Below are 7,500 nucleotides of genomic sequence, written 5' to 3'. Positions count from 1 at the left end.
GTTCCGTAGCGCGTCATGAGCACCGGGCAAAGGGACGGTTGAGCAACTCAAGCGAACCGCCCTACCTGACTTTGGATAAAGATAGAAGGGAGAAGGTTGTGAAGGTGGCCTCGTTATCCACACATCTGGTCGGAGGACCGACCTGGGTTTTCACGAGCGTAGGCGGGTCCTGGAGTGCCCGTCAAGGGCGCTAGCGCATACCCCGGGGTGATCATCACCACCTGCACCTCACATCTCGGCACAGTGGAACGTGTAACCCGCCTGCTGTCCAAGTCAACCACTGAATTTCCTGTAATTCATAGCGCCTAACAGAACGTAGCAGCAAGGGACAACCCACCCATACAGACAGCCTGCGGGGAGGATGGCACTACTGGCAAAGACCGTCTGGCGAAAACGCCGCAGGCGCGAAGCGTGGTGGGCCTGCGCCGGGGGAGCATAGGGAGGAAAGGGAGCCCGGACGGTGGAAGAGCCAGGGGAAGCCGGGTCATTTGACGGAAATGGAAGGTCCGAGCGGCTCATTCATTCTTGAAAAAAGAGGGGGGGAGCGAGCCAATGTATCAATGAATAGATACAGTCAACGGTATTAAGACAGCGCTGCCTACACGCGAATTAGCTTCCGAGGTCGAGCAGTCTCAATTTCACTACAGGATTTGCGAATGAATGCTGGGCTGGGCCACCTCAAATGGCGTGAGCCGCATGCGGGGAGACCCGCACGTACGGTTTTCAGGGGGATCCGGCCGGCCGGCGCCCACCCGACTAGAGGGACTGAGAAATTAATCGAGTACAAAACTTATCTTCAAGCTTTACCTTATTTTGATCGTTTAGAGGGCGATCGCGGAGTCACTGAATGAAGTCCTCCCTCCCTTTCTTTCGGAGGTGCTGACCCGCTGCGAGGCAGATATGACTAAGTGACATATTGAATATGGCGACGACTACAGCATGTCGTAGAAGGAGATAAGAGGTGGAGCCAACGACCCACTAAGACTCACGTATCTACAACTACATTCCCGAGCGGCAGTCAAACGGAGGCGTGAATGCAAGATGCCAGCGGAATGATCGACCGGACAGAGGCTAGGGCAGCTTTCTTCCCACCGCGTCCTTCCTTGTGTGTCGGAGATACAAAGCGAGTGCACCGGAAAAGAAGGGGAACTGAATCGATCTATTCCATGGCGAAGCATCCGAAGCATAACTGCACACTCACACGATCTTTGCCGAGAGATAGGAGCATTCGGTGGAACCGGTGAACTACACTTGCTTCTTGATAGATGTGTGGGACAGAGGGCTCGTGGTACCTGCTGCCCGCCCTTCCTCCGCTTTGATAACCGTGTGAACGGAGAGTGGGCAGAGCAAAAGGGAAGGAGGTCCTCATACGGAGTCGCACACTTGAGCAGTGCGGGAGACTGGAGAATGGGTCGAGTAAACTCCCTTAGGGCCGATTAAATCACAGACGAGGAACTTTTCTTTCTTTTTTTCTTTTTGATTTGAAGGGTATGTTCTCAAAAAAGAAAGGCAGAGGTAAATACTTCGAAGAGGCGGCTCGGTAGGGATGGAATGGTCAATAGTCAAGTCAAGGATGACTTCTTTGTTGGCGAAACGATGGGGGAGAGAAAGCACGCCAGTGATTCTCTGAGCCGGTCTTCATTTCCAACGCCTCGGGAAACAGGTCGAGATAGATGACAGCACCTTTTTATCCTCTTCCTTACCGGGAAGGCGCACTTCTCTTCTTCTTCTGGCCTTCACCTCCTGCCCGGCCCGGAAATAGAACCCAGCCCCCTTTCTGATCCATTCATTTCTGCAAGCAGGCGGGATCCAGAGCTAAGCCCCCCTCCTATTCGAAGCCGGGTGTGGCCTCGCCCTTTTGCTCTTCCTTCGGTTTGGCTCCACGAAGGCGCCGCCTAGACTAGGAGCCCCACTCATATTCAAAAGGCGCCCAGCTTTCAAGACGATGATAATAATTAGTCAACTTTTTCCAATATCATGGAATAGCATGGCCCGGGGCTAAGGTAACTCCAGTGGGAGAGCCGTGTTATGGGTGACCTTATTGCACGGTTCAGAGAGCACTTGTGTATGTGATGCAAGTGAACGTGTACGAAAAAGCTGTCGTAAAGTTTCGTTGTTCGTTCCGTCGTTGACCCTATCTATGTTTCTACGATGGCCCAAGAACACGCTCATTCTTCAGCCGTAGAGAGACTTTTGAATTGTGAGGTACCATTACGAGCTCAATATATAAGAGTGTTATTCTGTGAAATAACTCGAATTTCAAATCATTCACTTGCTTCAACTACTCATGCTATGGATGTGGGAGCATCAACTCCGTTCCTTTGGGCTTTTGAGGAGCGGGAGAAATTGTTGGAATTCTATGAAAGAGTCCCGGGAGCCAGGATGCATGCCAGTTTCATACGACCTGGTGGAGTGGCACAAGATCTGCCTCTTGGCTTATGTCGAGATATTGATTCCTCCACACAACAATTTGCTTCTCGTATCGACGAATTAGAAGAGATGTCAACCGGCAACCGTATCTGGAAACAACGATTAGTGGATATTGGTACTGTCACTGCACAGCAAGCAAAGGATTGGGGATTCAGTGGTGTAATGTTAAGAGGTCGTGCGACATGAAGACATTGATAGCAATATGGGGGAAGTTCCCATCAGGCAACAACGGTTCTGCCTGACCCTACAAAAGCATGCATATGTTGTCAGTGAAGATTTTGTGTGAAGCCTTGGAGACGACGTACCCGGGGCTAGGGTGAGCTGAGGGGGGACAGCGTAAGTGAGCGAATGTGTGTAAGCCCAGTCAAAGATTCCTATTCTAGGCGGGGCGGGCCATCAACCTTCGAATGGTGTTGGTCCTACGGACCGTGAACGGATTCGCCTCTGGCCTCTGGGCACGTCGGAACCGCATGAGTTCACCGGGGTGGAGCACGGTCCGCCAAAATCGGCATAGGTTAGGTGCTATTGATGGAACATGGTAAGCCCATCTTTCTCCATATGAAAGTGCTGCGGGCACATAGAGATGTGGGTAGAGGAAGTCTCAAAAAGCGAAGGCCGAGCTGTAGGTCACGTGACCTGCACCGAAAAGGTGGCTGACTGGGCTTTCTCCTGGATCAAAGCGGATCAGCTCGCCAAATTCGTCGATCGAATCGGGCGCCCCGGAACGTCGAATGAAAGTGGTCTTTCTACAACCCTATTTATATGATTTTTAGGGCCCCTTTCCCCCTATCCCTCCCTTATGTTTAGGAGCGGGATCTGCCCAAGAACGACCTGTGGTGGTACGGAAGGCACGGACTCCGCAAGCGTCCCGCACCCTCTGAGAAAGAAACTCCTCAACCATCACAAGATAAAGAAGTATGACGCTCTGTGTCTGACTCTATTGGTCATAGTTCCTTGCTGTTGCGGCCGGTGCTCGTTTGCGCGCGTGTGAACCACCAGATCATAAGGAAAGATGCCTCTCGGGGCATCTGAGAATGATTCGAGCCGTATGAAGGGAAACTCCCACGTACAGTTTGTTTTGGGGGGGAAGGAGCCCGACAGGGTCCCCCCACTGACTTGGCCCGGGCCTAAGTGAAAGTGCAAAAGTGAAGTGGTGGGCCTACCCATCCCAACCTGGGGTATGCTGGGATTCGCGAAGAGCAGCACCTTACGATGTTCATGACCAATCGGATCTTGACGTACCAGTAGGTACCAGAGGAGATCGCTATGATCGTTACTGTATCCGTATTGAAGAGATGCGACAAAGTGTTCGGATCATTGTGCAATGTCCTAATCAAATGCCTAGTGGCATGATCAAAGCCGATGATCGTAAGCTATGTCCTCCATCACGATCTCGAATGAAACTATCCATGGAATCGTGCGCCGTGTGAAACGTAGATCATCGCCGTTCTTAACCGAGACTCAGGTTAAGCTCCGTCTCGGAACCGCCGTGGGGTTAGGAGTAAAGCATCCCGAGGTTGGCGCATCTCGTTGGGCGTGGAGAAGCATTGGGAACCCCAATATCTTTCTTCGGAGCAGTTTCTTTTCCCGTCCCCTCGCCCCGGCATAGCGCTTCGCTTCCGGTTCTTCGGAGGAATCAACTGACTTCTCCCTTCTTCATTGATCCGGGGGAAAGGGAACCGTCTACCAGTTGGGAAGCTAGACATCAAGGTTGTGGCTTGATGAGGATAACTAAGCTGACACGCCGGAGTTGGCTGCTGGCACAACAGGGTGGTGCCTTACCGCACCGCAGGCGCACGCGCGGTAGCGTTCGTGGTGGTGCTTCAGGATTCCAATGTACTGCGTCCAGGATCAGAACGAGCTTGCCGGCGGACCACTGCCGTCCCATTCTTTAGTGAGCTGGAGCGCTGCCATCTTATCCACGGAAAACGCGTCAAGCTATCGCTTCGGGTCGAAGCACTAAAAGAAAAGGACCGGGAAACGCGGCGGCATAGGAACCACGGGAACCCAGGAGGGAGAAAGACGATGTACGGGATACGGGATCCTCGCAGTAGGCTGGACCAAAATCCAGCCGAGAGAGGGCAGCCTTTAGAAGCAACAGGTTGGGAAACCAAGAGAAGGCTTCGCCTTTTCTTATCTTCTTCCCGGCACAAAAAGAGGGATTAGCATTATTGACCCCATGAGAAAGCACTAACACCTTCCTCATCGGGGCTCCGCGCACTGGGAAAAGGCTTCCGCGACAGGAAACCGGCTACTAGTTAGGAAGTGAACATAAGGTATCAAGAGGTCCCTCACAGTCAGGTGCAATGCAATTGCCCCCTATTAGTCAAGTACCCCTCTTCCTATTTAGTTTAGGGGTTAAGGCGAGAAATGGCTTGATGAACCCTTCCGTTCACCACGCACCGGCCCCATTCACTTGCAACTCGTAGAGGCTGTAAGTAAACAGTGCCCCACTAAATTCAAAGTGACGGTGGGGTTGAAAGACGAGAGTGCCTACCTCCGCGCCGAGAGTGCCCGCCCTTTCTGTCAAGTAGGCTACTTTTTCCGGAACGCAGTCCGGAATAAGCGTTCCTGTGTATATAGATATCTTCGATGCTGTCATTTCGACATGTCCGCTTCAACCCCTCTTTCGCCTCCCAAAAAGCAAAGTTGGCTTGACGAGCGCAGATGAGGAAGCGGGAGCAATAAAACCAAGAATCTCTTTCTTTTCTTTCCAAATACTTTATGAAGTTAAGGGGCAAAGAGAAGCGCTTTCGCTACTGAGAAAGCGAATGGTCAGCGCGAGGGTTCGACGACTTAGCCGAGCGTTAGCGACGCGTCATTCTCATAGCGAGGCGCTTCGAGTTAGCGAAGCGCTGTAGTAGCGTCGGAGACTATGTGCTATAATGCTGAACTAAGGACGTTCCGCCTTATCTATAGAAGCAGTCGACTGAGTTCTGAACGAATGGGATCCTTGGTGGGTAATGGCTCAATCTATAGATGGAAAGCCTTATGATGGGAAACTACCACGTTAGGTTTGGAGAGAGATGGGACCCGTTATAGTTTAGGGGGAGCAGATGCAAGCTTTTTCTTTCCATAGCCGGCCAAATGACTACCGGATCATCGGTCTACTCTACCTCAATTCACCATTTCGAACTTTATACAGAAGGTTTTTCCGTACCAGCTCCTTCTACCTATACCGCAGTTGAAGCACCTAAAGGTGAATTTGGTGTCTTTCTTGTCAGTAATGGGAGTAATCGTCCCTACCGTTGTAAAATAAGAGCACCTGGCTTTGCCCATTCACAAGGACTCGATTCTATGTCCAAACATCACATGCCAGCAGATGTAGTCACCATCATAGGTACTCAAGATATTGTGTTTGGAGAGGTAGATAGATAGGACGTAGTCTTGCTCGATCAGGACCCTAGCTTTATTGCGAGCCAAAACTGCCTGAAAGAAGCAAAATGGAAAAGGATGCAAAATGCAATGGGATTCCTGATCCAATAAGAAATCCCAATTCGGAGTTTGTTTGGATCAAATTCCTATGTTATACTATTCCATTCTCGATGATGAATCGATTTGATAGATCTGATATTGTTATTCCAAATATTGATCCGATTCAGTATCATCAGAATGACAAAAGCTGACATAGTTACTAGTGGTTCGAGGAGAAATCCTTTCAATCATCAACGCCCTTTTCTACTAAAACTGCTATTCGTGATACCGGTCAAATCGACTATTCTCATCAACTTTGAGTCTCTTCCCTCTCGTATGACTGTCAAAGTGGAGTTCCTTCTCTATAAGAAGAGCTGGTCTAGAGTGTGATTCGGATCAAAACAAATGGATGAGCCTCGTTTTGCTGAAGCAAGTGTACGCTGCACTAAGGAGTCGAGTCGACTTATCCGAACTTTCCTACCAAGTTCGAGCTCTTGCTCGCTCTATTTCGTGAGCTGAGCTATTTATACCGATATATACTATTGAGTGAGATGGAGAAAGACAATGGTGGTATTCCATAGGGAGATCCTGTGTTGGATGATAAAGAGGGTTTGCCTTTCGAGAAAGGGGCTTGGCTATCTCCATCTCCATGTTATAGGACGTATCAAATATATCTATCGATCTATACCATATGGTGAGCCAACTAACCCCCACTCCAATCCAATACTTGCTAGCGCAGGGAATCGATCATCTGTGGATGTTCAGCCAAAGACTCTAGCCCCGGATTCCGATAACTTCTACGATTCTCTCATTATTCAGTGTCCAGATGGAAGGGATGTTTGTTATTCACTTCGGTCAGAAGAGGAATTGACACTCAAGAGCACGCGTTTTATGTTAGCATTCCTATTTGAGAGTGCCCCTCCCTCCTATTTGGTTGGAAGTTTCCTGCTCAAGTTGAGAAAGCAAGGGCTGACCGGACTGCTGCTCACTCTTGCGCTTCAACGGCAGTATTGTCTCCATCTTTCGCCCACCCAGGGGTTAGGGTTATCTTTTGAAAGAATCTCTTGTATCAGCAGATACGAGAATCGGTCGTGCATATTATCATATAGAAATGTGAATCGAGATGCATCTGGATGAGAGTTTGGCTTTCTTTTGGCAAAAGCTGGATTGTTTTCAGCAAACTAGCAATCTGTGGAGATGGCTGATCTGTCCCACCTTGATTGATAGCGATATAGCCACTCTCATTTCAATGCGGCACATTGATACCATCATTCCAATCTTCTATCGTCCGTGCTAAATACCATGAAATTAAGTAGCTAAGGTCTAGTGGACCTATTTAAACAAGGATATGCTGATCCTTCTCTGTCGACTTTTCCACTATCAACCCCAAAAACCCAACTCTGCCTTACGTAAAGGAAATTAGTACGATTCACTTCTGGATTTGAAATCACTGCTTATACCAGGTATTGGGCATACAAGAACATTCTGTAGTATTAGTAAGAGGAGGAAGGGTTAAGTATCTTTGAACTCGGTGTGAGATATCGCATTATTCGAGCTGGATGCAGTCGCAGTAAAGAATCATCAACAAGGGCGTTCTAGTGCGTTGTAGATTCTTATCCAAGACTTGTATCATTTGATGATGCCATGTGAATCAAG

At 49.4% G+C, this 7,500-nt stretch overlaps 1 protein-coding gene and 1 pseudogene across 1 annotated transcript in view; one reads left to right on the top strand and one right to left on the bottom strand.

Moving 5' to 3' along the window:
- The window catches only part of LOC141033090 (uncharacterized), a 52,444-nt pseudogene extending 51,075 nt beyond the window's left edge, over positions 1–1,369 (bottom strand).
- The window catches only part of LOC141033089 (uncharacterized), a 92,687-nt gene that overhangs the window by 38,106 nt on the left and 47,081 nt on the right, over positions 1–7,500 (top strand). Inside the window, exon 1 of the mRNA XM_073506263.1 lies at positions 1–7,500. This exon is cut by the window's left edge and continues 38,106 nt beyond it; it is cut by the window's right edge and continues 47,081 nt beyond it. The gene's annotated coding sequence lies outside the window, so the exon portion shown is untranslated.

This window comes from Aegilops tauschii, unplaced genomic scaffold (genome assembly GCF_002575655.3).
Source record: "Aegilops tauschii subsp. strangulata cultivar AL8/78 unplaced genomic scaffold, Aet v6.0 ptg000651l_obj, whole genome shotgun sequence".
Classification (NCBI taxonomy): Eukaryota; Viridiplantae; Streptophyta; class Magnoliopsida; order Poales; family Poaceae; genus Aegilops; species Aegilops tauschii.
The sequence above is the reverse complement of the archived record's forward strand: the minus strand, read 5'-3'. Positions and strand labels throughout refer to the sequence as shown.